Source organism: Crocodylus porosus, unplaced genomic scaffold (assembly GCF_001723895.1).
Source record: "Crocodylus porosus isolate Cpor-Errol unplaced genomic scaffold, CroPor_comp1, whole genome shotgun sequence".
Lineage (NCBI taxonomy): Eukaryota > Metazoa > Chordata > Crocodylia > Crocodylidae > Crocodylus > Crocodylus porosus.
In genome coordinates, this window is record NW_017728951.1 from 53,892,880 (window position 1) to 53,906,560 (window position 13,681).

Below are 13,681 nucleotides of genomic sequence, written 5' to 3' on the forward strand. Positions count from 1 at the left end.
CAGTAGAGGCCTGCTACCATTGTATTTCAATCATGCCCAACCACACTCATTCATCGGGGAGCCAATTTACATGGGAGGGGTACAATGAATCATATTGTTGCAACATGGGGTGCCCAGGCAGAGGACAGAAGATGGAGGCTTGACATATAAAATGGAAACTTTGGTTCACTTACAAACACAGGCCTAAACCATACAGTATCCATTTGAAACAATAAAAAAATCAATAGAAAAATGATAATAATACAATATACAACAGTAAAAATTAATACACACCTAATAATAATGCAATATAAAAAACAGTGAATATCCAAAACCAATAACTCGCTACCAAAATACAAATGTTTAAAGCTTAACCTAAGTTTGAGATCACTTATACTTAACTATAGGGAATAGAGAGGGAGAGAAAAAGTCAGAAATGACAGGGGAAGGGGAGCGAATTGAATAAAAGACGAAAACTGGAAGTTTACAGGGAACCCAGTAGAACCATTGGCAGAGTACAATGAGGTAGAAAAGGAAGGTGGGGGGGGCATGGATGGACAGTGTGAACTGGCAACACAACGAGGAACCAATTATACAAAAATAAAACAATTCCATTTCACATATTATACAACATATTCATACCAATCTTACAAAATATAAGATGCAGTTTTACATGATATAAGATGTGTCTACCCCTGGATCCCAGCTAGCAAGGGGTGCTTCCGCTCCTTTGGGTCTAGATGGGAGGGAAGCTTTCACCTGGGGCTTCCCTCCGGGGAGCGGAGGGGCTTATTTCAGGAATGCCTCCCCTGTGGGCCTGAACTCTGCCAACAACTTACAGTTAACTTTGAGGAACTGTTGAGTAGACCTCAGGGTCCTCCACTCAGTCAAAGGCCCCTGTCCTGGTGCTGTCTGCTTCATGTTGAGACTTTCTCTCTGGGTCCCGTGCCCTGTTTTGGGCATCAAGGGTTCTTCCAGTTCTCAGGGGGAATCTAGCCATTGCTGGATGAGTTTACCTAGCATTACACTTGGACCGCCCCTTTCCTGGGCCCTGCTCTAGGCTCCCAGGCTCTTTTAGTTTTTTGGTCTGGGCCACACTGCAGAGCTCTGGATATACAGCTTACACCAGAGCTAACCTGAGCAGCCTTGAGCTGTTTCCAGAGTGGGTGCTGTGTGTGCCAGTCTACACTCCGTGTGTGGCCTGAAATAGCCTCAGACTACTCCCAGGGTTAGCGCTCCATGTGCCACTCATCCTTAGCCAGTGTTAATTAATGTTCCTCTACTGAAGCTACACTGAGGTTGGAATGAAAGTCATTTTTTTTTTCAATTCCAGATTGGTTCCTTATTTGTAATGTACAAATGCATAGGCAGAAATTTTGGTAAAAAGCTTATTTCTAGAAATCCTTTGTTTCAAATGCAGAACTATTTATATAAAGGACTTACAGCTTGTCCACTTGACAATAGTGTACATTATTAGTAGTGTACAATGGGTACTACATTGTCTACTAGAGATGTATTAGCTAGTTAATGAAAAAGGTCAATCAGTACTTATTAACATTAAAATTTCATTTAGGTTATCCCCATAAGGACCATTTTGCTTCTCACTGTGTAGTGGGTTTTATGATGCCTACAATATCTGTGTTTAGAATAGGGGCTATTTCACCACTCCATTAGGAAGCTGTTAATAGCATTAAAAGGTTGAGGAGGTGTCCTGGTGCAAGCGGATCAATGTTGGTACTGTATTATACACTGTCCAAGCTCACAAGGTATTCTTCTTCTCATGCTGTCTTAATTGGAATATTAATTGAGTGAATCCATTTCTATCCCATCTCTAAAATGAAGCATTGTGATCCTAGTCCTGTCTTCTTTCCCTTTCAATCAGTTGCTGTAATTAGAAGTAAGTGAATACAGAGGGAACATATTTGTGAACCATACTAAACTATCCCTCAAGCTGTATCAAACATGCTCCACCTACTGTTCTAGTCCTGAACATTGAGGTTGATGGTTTATTTGAATGACTATTTAGGAGGAGCATTTATTCATACAAATAATGGCTACTTGTTATCAATTACTTTTTTTTGATATTCTTCTTCCCTCAAGAGTTGATCATGATGGCATCATATTCTTTGTGTATAATGCTAAGTGATCTGCTGTAATAGTAAATAGAAATAGAATGTAACTCTCTGCTCCTTACCTGACTGTAAGGGAGGACTTGCTACCAACTTACCACAACATAAGGGGAATATATCAAGGGCTCAGCAAACAACTGTTCACCAGGACACCCCTAGGAAAACTAGGAGTAATGGCCACAAACTCCTGGAAGACTGCTTCAGGCTTAGGAAAAACTTCTTCACTGTCAGGGTGTCCAGACTGTGGAATAAACTCCCTCCAGAGGTGGTGCAATCACCTACCCTGGAAGTCTTCAAGAGGAGACTGGGCAGTCACCTCACTGGGGTCACCTGACCCCAGTTGTTTTTCCTGACTAGGGCTGGTGGGGGTGGGGGGGCTGGACCCAATGATCTTGCAAGGTCCCTTCCAGCCCCCTACAATCTATGAAACTATTAATAGAACTAGACTCTTAATTCAGTGGTGTAAATTCTGATTATGTAAACAATTTATTTCATTCTACCTTATGTATGTTCTTAACCCTTGCTCAGCACTGCAATATCTTAGTACCTTCCATGAGTGCATTAAGTAACATGGATTAACATAATTCATCTGTGCTTCATCTCTCTTCTGCCCCAACCCCAGAGAGACTTCCATGTATAGCATAGTGTTTTATTTTGCAGAACCCTAATTTTATTTGTTTTCTTAATACTACACTCTGCTGTGTGTTTACATTAGAGTAGGTAATCAAAGATATGCACCTTGTAATTGGGGATTAATGTGGTGAGATATTTAGGTTTTGTAGGAGCTCACTCTAGTCTTGGACTGGCATCCAGAATTTCTGTCTCTGTCTCTGTATCTGTCTCTCCTGCACCCCACCCATCTCAAAGCAAACAGCTGCTCCTCCACATATTACGTATAGATGGCAATCTCTGGAGAATGTTGAGAATTTCTCCTACCTGGTTAGCCATCTTTCTCAAAAAGTAAACATAAATGATGATATTAAACACCAGATAAAATCTGCCAGTGCTGCCTCTGGATGTCTATGGATTTTTTTCATGACACCTAGATGACCCAAACTAAGCCTCTTGTGTACTTGGTTGTTGTTATCCCTACCTTGTTGTATGGGTGTGAAACTTGTACAACATCTGAAAGAAACAGCTGAAAGATTTGGAACATCACTAACTGGAAAGACAAAAGAACAAGTCAGCCCAAGCCCAGAAAGGTATAAAAGAAAACTCCCCAGGCAACCAGGGAGCCAGTGAACAGGGGCTGCCAACAGCAGAGCAGTTTGCAGGCAGTTCACAGGCCAGTTCATTTGCAGGAGTACAGACCACGTAGGAGTACATGGGAGCTTCTGAGATAGACTTCAGGTAAGTGAATGAGGAGGGATGCTACTATGGGGATGGTGACACAGAGCACAGCCAGGGCCCCTATCCTGCTGCTGCCTCTGGCCCAGAGCTTCTGTGAGGTCTCCACCCAGACAGACACCTTGGATGGGTCAGTAGTACCCTGGTCCCCTGTCTGCAGAGGTTCCTTGGGGGTAGCATGGGGGCTACGGTTCCCTTGCCTGCCCCACATAGTTTCATAGTTTCTAGGGTTGGAAGGGACCTGAGTAGATCACCTAGTCTGACCCCCTGCCATGGCAGGAAAGAGTACTGGAGTCAAACGATCCCAGCAAGGTGTACATCTAGCCTCCTCTTAAAGACCCCCAGGGTAGAAGTCAGCACCACTTCTCATGGAAGTTGGTTCCAGTTCCTAGCCGCCCTAACCGTGAAGCAGCACCTCCTGATATCTAGCCTAAATGTACCCTCTGCCAGCTTGTGACTGTTATTCCTGGTCACTCCTGGTAGTACTGGGGGGAACAGGGACTTCCCCAATGCCTGCTGATCCCCCCTGACTAGTTTGTAAATGGCCACTAGATCCCCCCTCAGCCTTCTCTTTTGGAGGCTGAACAGGTTCAGGTCCCGTAGCCTGTCCTCGTAGGGCCTGCCCTGCTGCCCCCGACCATGTGAGTAGCCCTCCTCTGGACCCTCTCCATGTTGTCCACTTCCCTCTTGAAGTGAGGCACCCAGAACTGGACGCAGTACTCCAGCTCTGGCTTGAGCAATGCTGCATAGAGGGGGAGGATCACCTCCTTAGACCTGCTCGAGATGCATCTGTGGATGCATGACAAGGTGCGGTTGGCCTTCCTGACTGCATCCCCACACTGCCAACCCATGTTCATCTTGGAGTCAATGATGTCTCCAAGATTCTTTTCCACCTCTGTACTGACAAGAATGGAGTTCCCCAACCTGTAGGTATGGTGCCGGTTGTTCCTCCCCAGGTGCATCACCATCCTATTCTCATCCGCCCACCCTTGTAACCTGTCTAGGTCTGATTGCAGCCTATTCCTCCCTTCTAGCATGCCCACATCCCCCACATCTTAGTGTCATCAGCAAATTTGAACAGGGTGCTTCTTGCCCCCTCGTCCAAGTCACTGATGAAGATGTTGAACAGTGCGGGCCTGAGGACCTAGCACCGTGGAACCCTGCTGCCCACATCCCTCCAGGTCAAAAATGACCCATCCACTACCACTATCTGAGTGCGGCCCTCCAGCCAGTTGGCGACCCAATTCACTGTGTGGGTGCCGACACCACAGTCCCCCAGTTTCTTAATGAGAACTGAGTGAGAGACAGTGTCGAAAGCCTTCCGAAAGTCCAGAGAGACTATGTCCACTGCTACCCCTGCATCTAAGGCTTTGATGATCTGATCATAGAAGGCTACCAGGTTGGTCTGACAAGATCTGCCACTAATGAACCCATGTTGGTTGCCCCTAAGCATCATCTCCCCTGCTGGCCCCTCATGGATATGTGCCAGAATAATTTTCTCAAAAAGATTGCCCAGAATAGAGGTAAGACTAACTACCATATAGTTTCCTGGGTCCTCCTTCTTCCCCTTTTTGAAGATGGGAACCACGTTGGCCCTCTTCCTGTCCTCCGGCACCACACCAGAGCACCATGAGTGCTCGTAAAGCTGTGGCAGGGGTCCTGCAATGACCTCAGCCAATTTCCTCAGTACTCTAGGGTGGAGATCATCCAGACCAGCTGACTTGAATACATCCAGTCCCTCCAGAAGTTCCCTAAATAGTTCCTCACTAACCCTCAACCTAGGTGTCCCTCCCCTGGGGCCTGAATGGGGCCCAGCAGGGGGTGACTGTTCTGGTCCCTGCTTAGGAAAATGGAGGCAAAGAAATGGTTAAATATGTTGGCTTTGTTGTTTGGTGTGATGACCAAATTTCCTAACCTGTCCTGCAGGGGCCCCACATTACCCGGAACCTTCTTTGTACCCCTTATGTATTTAAAAAAGGACTTCTTATTGTCCTTAATCTGGGAAGCTAGTCCCAAATTCCATCTCTGCCTTGGCCTTCCTGACTGCCCCCCTACATCCTCAAACAACTGCAGTATAGTCATCCCTGGTGATGGCCCCTCCCTTCCATTGGGTGTATGCCTCACTTTTAGCTAGGAGACATTCCCGAATGCTTTTTGTGAGCAATGGGGGCTTGTCTGCCTTCCTGCTCCCTTTGATCCGTGTTGGGATTACCTCCCTTTGGGCTTGGAGGAGCATCTCCTTAAGGAGTGACCACTCTCCTTGGACACCCGGCTCCCCTCTCCTCAGTGCTTCCCTGACTATTCTCCTTACCTCATTGAAGTCTGCCCTCCTGAAATCTAGGGCTGCTGCCTTGCTGCAAGCCTTTGCTACCTTGCACTGGATTGTGAATTCCAGCAGGTGATGAACACTGTTGCCCAGGTGGTTGAGCACCCGTGGCCCCCTCACCAGGTCGTCTCCCGTGGCCAGCACCAGGCCCAACAAGGCATCTCCCCTGGTGGGGCTGTGCATCTCCTGGGTTAGATGGAGGTCCTGCATTCTGGCTAAGAACCTACATGAGCAGTCAGATCTGGCTGACTGAGCTTCCCAGCAGATGTCCAGGAAGTACAAGTCCCCCATGACTATCACATCCTTAGACTTCACTACCTCTGTGAGCTGACCTTAGAATTCCTGGTTGAGCTCTTCCCCTTGGTTGGGAGGTCTGTAGTAGACCCCCACCGTTAAGTCTCTTTCCCCTCTACTGCCTTGTATTCTAACCCAAAGCATTTCAGAGTGCCCCTCCTCTGATTCTTTGTTAATTGATGAGGATGTGTATTCCTCCTTAATATAGAGTGCCACACCCCCACCTTTCCTTCCTATCCTGTCCCTCCTGTAAAGCCTATAGCCCTTGACATTCACCGCCCAGTCATGCGTTGAGTCCCACCACGTTTCATTGATCCCCACTATCTCCGGGTTGTTGTCAGCTAGCAGGAGGGTGAGTTCCTCCTGCTTGTTTCCCATACTATTAGCATTTGTGTAGAGGCATTTGAGGCCTCCTGTACATGTGTGTACTGACCCCCAATCACAGCATTACCCTGGCTCCTGTCACTTACCTGTGTATATGTTTTACTCTTCGGTCTAGACTGGGCTGTGCTTGTGCCTGCATTGAGGCCTCGGAGGGGCAGGTGAGGTAACTCCAGGCAGAGGTGAGCAAGTTGTGGCAGATCAGGGCTGCAGAGGATGAGACTGATGGATAGTTTCATTCTCTGCAGGACCAGACACCTGGTGTAGAGACATCATGCGAGAGTCCCAGGCCAGCTGAATGGAAGATGGTCATCTCCAGAGCTAGATGGCATGTGGCTGTGACTGCCTCCCCAGTGCAACTGGGGAACAAATACAAAGTCCTAGAAGCACTGGAGGATGATGCAGCAGAAGAAGTCATGGCAGAAGACACGTCTGCAACAAACACCAGGCAGGATAAGTGACAACTAAGCAGCTGGAGGAAAAGACACTAAATCATCATGGTGGGTGACTCCCTCCTGAGAGTCATGGAGGGGCCTATTGGTCAACCTGATCCCTGGATCAGTCCAGATAAGCAGTAAGGAAAGCACTAAGGGGATCAATAGACATCAAGACAGGGTGGGTACCAAGGGCACCCATTTTGGAGTTTAAATGTCTTTACACTAATGCCAGGAGCATGGGGAACAAGCAGGAGGAATTTGCACTCCTGCTTGCAAGCAACAACTTTGACCTGGTTGGACTAACTGAAACCTGGTGGGCTCCTACTTATGATTGGGCAGTAGGGATTGAGGGTTACAGGTTGTACAGATGGGATAGAGTGGGGAAAAAGGTGGGGGTGTTGTTCTCTATGTCAAGGAACAGTATACATCCTCTATAAACAATATGGGATCAGAGGAGGGCCAAATCGAAGTACTGTGGGTCAGGATACATGGGGGGTTGGGGGGAAAGGGACTTGGTAGTGGGGGTCTACTATGGACTGCCACACCAGGAAGAAGAGCTAGACCTGGAATGCTCCAGACAGCTCTCAGAGGCCATATGGTCAAGAGATATGTTTGTCATGGGTGACCTAAACTACCCTGACAGCTGCTAGGAGGAGTAGTCAGCCTAACTATTCACAAAGGTTCTTAACCTGCATACAGGGCCTCCACCTAATGCAGAAAGTATACAATCCCACTAAAGGAAATGCCTTGCAGAACTCAATATTAACTACCTGGTGTGGAATCTGCAGATACAGGGTAACCTAGGGGATAGTGACCATCGATTAATTGTATTCACTATCTGGCAAAGGGTGGGTAAACTAACCAGTAGGGCTGAAGTGCTAGACTTCAGAAAGACTGACTTTAGCATGATCAGGAGTTTAGTTAGTGAGGCATTAAAGCTCAAGAGCATTGGTGAAATGAGGGTCCAGAAAGGGTGGTCGTTCCTCAAGGGAGCCATCTTATGGGAGCAAAAAGAGACAATCCCATTACACATAAAAGGGGACAAAGGGGCCTGTTGGGGTAAACCGAACACAATCAATCAGGCCCCAAGGTCACAGTGGGCCGGGGTGGCAATTAGATACGGACAGGTGGGATTATTGGCGTGGAGTTCAGTGGAGGAGACTCGCAGCGGGTATAAACAAGGGGAGTTTTTATTGAACTTACGCTTCGTAGAGAGCAGGTGAGATATTCTTCAGTTACAGTGATGATTACAACAATAAACAACAAAGGGGTCTGTTGGCCCACGAGGATCATCGACAGGGCAAGCCTGTCGGATAAGTCCCAGGGCTGGTCGACAGCTCATAAACGGGGGTAAACAGACAAACAAAACTGTAACACGTAGGTCAATAACCGGGGTCGTGACGCCAGTCCAATGGACAAATGGATGGTCGATGATGAAAGCCGAGGTTGAAAGCCAGGTAAGTAGAGTCACGTCGAGGTACTGAGGGTGATCCGGAGGCGAAGTCAAGGCCAAAGCGAAAACAGTCCAGTAACCGGAGAATCGTCAGTATAAGGAGAATCCAAATCGTATTCAAAGATGGCGAGAAGTCAATCAAAAGCCGAATAATCAAAGTCACAATCACTGTCAGTTAAGGTCACAGAGTGCCAAATTGAGAGAGAGGAGATCAATAGGCCTAATGGCCTGACTGAGAGACAGTCCCTGGAGCACCAGCCTCTGTCTCCAGCTAATGCGATCTCCCCCCCGAGGGAGGGGCTCACTGAACTTTTATCTGAATTTAGTGGCCAATCAGAATGCTCTCCGCAGAGAAATTTCTAATCAGATTACCTCATGTCAGGTTCTGACTGAGCATGCTGTCAGTCAGAAACTTCCACTCACAGAGTCCAATATGCAGGTCAGTCTCAGCTCTTCTGTGTTGTCAGCATTTAATCAAAAAATTTTGCTCTGACAGGGTCAAGAAGTCCTCTTGCCTGAATAGGGAAGTCCAGGAAAGCCTAAAGGAAAATAAAAAGATATACAGTTTGTGAAAACAGGGGGTAGTTACCAAGGAGGAGTATGCCTCCCTGGCTCGCAGTTGCAGGGAATCAGTTAGGAAGGCCAAAGAAGGATTAGAATTTAGGCTGGCAACAAAAATTAAGGACAACAAAAAGTCCTTCTTCAGGTATATAGGGAGCAAAAGGAAGGCACAAGACAGCATAGGACCCCTATAGGACAAACTAGGCTAATTGGTGACAGAGAGAGGGGACAAAGTTGAGCTTCAATGACTTCTTTTCATCTGTATTCCTAGATACATACCAAGACAAATCTCCCAACTGGATCATGGATAAACACAGGAGGGACACCAGCCCACCATCTGTTAACACAGACTTAATGAGGGGGTACTTGGAAGGTCTGCATGTGTTCAAATCAGTGGTCTTGGATGGACTTCATCTATGGGTGCTGAAGGAATTCACCAGTGTCATAGCAGAGCTGCTGGCACAGCTGTACAAACTGCTCTGGTCAGGTCCCAGAGGACTGGAAAATGGCCAGTGTAGTTCCTATTTTCAAGAAAGGGAGGAGGGAGGAACTGGGAAACTATAGACCAGTTAGTCTCATCTCTATCCTTGGCAAAACTAGAAAAAATCATTAAGGATCACATTTGTAGTATCCCTGAAGGGGAAATAATGGTGAAAGGAAATCAACATGAGTTCATTGCAGGTAGATCCTGCCTGATTAACCTTGTTTGTTTTTTTTATGACCAGGTCACAAAATGCTTAGATGCAGGAGTCAAGGTAGAGGTCATCTACCTAGACTTCAAGAAGGCCTTTGATATGGTATTATATTCTGTTCTCATAAATAAACTGACATGCTGTGATGTGGATGATTACACAGTCAGGTGGGTGGCAAATTGGCTTAGGGGTTGTACCCAGAGAATGGTGGTGAATGGGTGGATATCAACATGGAAAGATGTGGGCAGTGGAGTTCTGCAAGGCTTGGTCTTTGGACTGGTCCTATTTAATGCCTTCATCAGTGACATGGACAAGGGTGTAGACAGCACCCTGTCCAAGTTCACTGATGATACCAAATTATGGGGCAAAGTTAATACACTAGAGGGTAGGGAATGGATCCAAGTGGATGTGGACAGGTTGGAAAAATGGGCAGAATGAAATAGGATGCAGTTCAACAAAGACAAGTGCAAAGTGCAGCAACTGGGCAAAAAGAACCAACAACACACTTACAGGCTGAGGAATGACCTTCTCAGCAGCGCAGCAGTGGAAAGCGAAGATGAACACGAGTCATCAATGTGACAAAGTGATCAACAAGGCTAATCACATTTTATCATGCATTAGCAGATGCATGATGTACAGGTCCAGGGAGGTGATGTTGCCCCTCTATGTGGCATTGGTCAGGGCCCAGTTGGAGTACTGCGTCCAGCTTTGGGCACCACACTTCAAGAGGGATTCAGAGAATCTTGAGAGGGTTCAGAGGAGGTCTATTTATAATGTTAGAGGCCTCCAGACAAGGCCCTATGAGGAGAAACTGAGGAACCTAGATCTCTTCAGTCTTTGCAAAGACTACCTGCTATCTTGTGGCTGCCTAAAAATTCATCAGGGGAGGACACAGGGAATAGCAAATGCACTATTTACTACGGCACTCCCTGGACTAACTTGAAACAATGACCACAAATTGACAGAGGGCAGATTTAGGTTGGATATTAGAAAGAACTTCTTCACAGTAAGGGTTCCCAGAATCTGGAATGGGCTTCCAAGGGAGGTGGTGCTCCCCCCTACCTTTGGGGTCTTCAAAAGGAGACTGGACAAGCACCTAGCTGGGATTATCTGACCCCAGTGCTCTTCCCTGCCAAGAGCAGAGGGTTGGACTCAATGAACTACTAAGGTCCCTTCTGACACTAAAATCTATGCATCTATGAAAAAATGCCAGCATTTTGGCTCAAGCAAACACCACCAGCATTGAAACCATTTTTATGTGGTATCAAATCTGTTGGACAGGAATTTCAAAATGATGCCTGACAACTAGCTCCCAAAATAGGTCCTATATTCCCAACTCACTCAAGGTCACTAGTTTACATGTGGGTAAAATAAGAAATTGAAGTCTACCTTGAAGGCCGCTCTGAGGAAATGAGATAGTAACATTAAGCACTAATCATCCTCAGTGGTGCCATTGCATTGGTACTATTTCTTTGTACGACAAAGCATTGATCATTTCAAGTAACCTTTCCTTACTATGGAGGCAGACAGACAAGAGAGACAGAAGGAAAGAGCTGAGACCTGACATCACCAGGATCTACTCCTTTCTCTCAGAACTATTTGTCACATCTTCAGTTGAACATGTGGATCTCAAATCAGTCCCCTCAATCATGTACAGACTCACTGATAACTCCTCTATTGACTGGAAGACTTCCATTCTTATATTGAAGGACTGCTGCCACCAATGGCCTCAGAAATGATGGACTCATGCTCAAGAATATTCCATTGACATTTTTCTCATGTCTTTTTCCACATTTTCTATATCTCCACTATTTCTTTTCTTCATTCTTTTTCTTGAAAAGTTAAATCATTGTTCCATAATCTCATTATTCTCCAGTCCAGCAAATAGTGATCAGTAATATTACCTACTGCTTATACTGTATAGAAATAACAAAAAAACATTTAAAAAAATTTACAAATATTATAATGCAGCAATCTTATAGTTCCATGTACCTTATTGTACCTGCTTATGCCTGTACAGTAGCTGGCATACAGATCATGACTGCTCTATGCAGGCTAGGCCTTCTGTCTGCACTAGCACCATAGTACAACAAGTGTTTTTTGTAGGGTGATCTCCCTCTGCTTACTTGGCACATCTTAATATCAATGAAAATAAAGGGAGTAATGGATAATGCACTGCCTTTGGAGTAATGCACTGCCTTCGGGCACACTTTCTCTGCAAGTGTTCCTTGGGGCTCCTCCTCCCCTATGCCTTGTCCACTCATCAACTGGGTCTCATTAACTTTATGTTGCTAGGTGTTACAGGTATGTGCAAACAGCAACTTCAGGGTTGCTACCTGTTCAAGGAAGAAAATCTGTCCCGGTGACAGGGTGTCATGTGTGGCTGCTTCCAACTCCCTCAGAGTGTCACTAATCACTATTTTGCCCTGACCAATTCATACCTCAGGTAAGCTTTCAAAATCAGTTCTCAAATCAAGTAAACTTTCAGCTCAATTCATAAGCCATAAAAGTCCTTCTTCAAATTAAAATGAAATATCATTAATTCATCCAGAGGCCCCAATTCTCAAAACCCCAGCCACTGTTATGTATCGGGCAAGTCTGGATGTCCCATTAATCTTCTTAACACAAGAGGTAATTAGTTATGGGTGCAAGGATTGAATCCAGACCCATTCATTTCTTTCTAAATTTTGTAACATGAATTATCTCTTCAATTAAATTCATATTGATCCTCTAAATCTTCAGGGCTGTTTTGAATATGATCAGTTGTCTGAGATGCACAAAATGGGGAAAATGGCCAAAAAGGAAAAAGGTGCAACCCCAGTGTGTGTAGCTCGGTGCTGTTGGGATGCCTGACACATGTGTCTCTAATCTCAGCAGGGCTGGGGGGCAGGGAATGGGGGCCCCCCATACCTGTCCTGCAGATGTCCATCTTAGGGTCCTGGAGGTGGAGGTGAGGGAGCTCTAGGAGGAGATTAGCAGGCTGAGGGGAATCAGGGAAGTGGTGGATGAATTTGAATGGGTATTTTCTCTTCCTGCAGGACCGTGCATCCAAGGGAGAAGCACCCCAGGAGGTGCCCTCCACAGCAGAGTGGCAGATGGTCCCCTCCAGAGCCAGGGCTGCTCACAGCAGAGCAGTATCAGTTCCTCCAGTACAGCTGGAGAACATGTATGAGGCCTGGTGACATTGCAGAAGAAGGAAGGAGAGGAGGAAAGCTCCAGAGAGGAGGCTACCACACTCTCCACACTCTGAACAGGTTGAAGGAGCTAAGCAGACCCGTAAGAAGAAATGCCGAGTGATCATCATAGGTGCGAGGGGGCCAGGACCCCGAGGGGCCAGGCCCGAGCGGGGAACCCCCGAGTTCCGCCCAGCTTCTGGGGTCCGACCTGGAAGTCTGGCCGAGAACTTAAAGCTTCCCGGAACTTGAACCGGGCCGGTGCGGGACCGGCCCGGGAAGATAAAAGGAGACCACCTACCCCAAGCAGAGGAGGACGGAGGCTCCGGCGGGAGCCTGCCCCTGGAGCTGCGGAGCCGGGATCTGCGGAGCCAGGAGCTGCAAGGCCGAGAGCTGCGGAGCCGGGAGCGGTGGAGCCAGGTGCTGCGGAGCTGGGAGCTGCGGAGCCGGGAGCGGCGGAACCAGGTGCTGCGGAGCCGGGAGCTGCGAGGCCGAGAGCTGCGGAGCCAGGTATGGCCGTGCCGGATGCCAGGCGGTGGGAGCCGGCAGCGGCGAGGCCGGGAGCCGGGGACCCAGAGGCGGCAGGGTCGGGAGCAGCAGAGCCGGGAGCCGGGCGGCAGGGACCGGCGGCAGTGAGGCCGGCAGCCGCGCAGCCAGGAGCGACTCAGCAGAGGTCCGCGGTGGCGGCCAGGGGAACTGCAGAGCCCAGGCCTGCCCCGCAGGAGCCGGCCAGGCAGGAAGCGGCCGAGACCGGGGCCGCAGTGAACCCCGATGGGACGAAGGTACCAAGGGGGCCGGTGGCCGGCGCACCGGAGGGAACCGGGAAGGGAGGCTCGGACGGAGGGACCCTTCTCCGGCGGTTGCGGGCCGCTTGGTCGCGGAAGAAGACCCGCGGGCAGGGAGGCAGAC

At 47.8% G+C, this 13,681-nt stretch overlaps 1 long non-coding RNA gene across 1 annotated transcript in view; it reads right to left on the reverse strand.

The window, feature by feature from the left end:
- The window catches only part of LOC109323886, a 17,461-nt gene that overhangs the window by 3,716 nt on the left and 64 nt on the right, over positions 1-13,681 (reverse strand). The window contains exon 2 of the long non-coding RNA XR_002104769.1: positions 10,597-10,598. This is a non-coding gene — a long non-coding RNA (uncharacterized LOC109323886). The remainder of the gene's footprint in view (positions 1-10,596; positions 10,599-13,681) is intronic.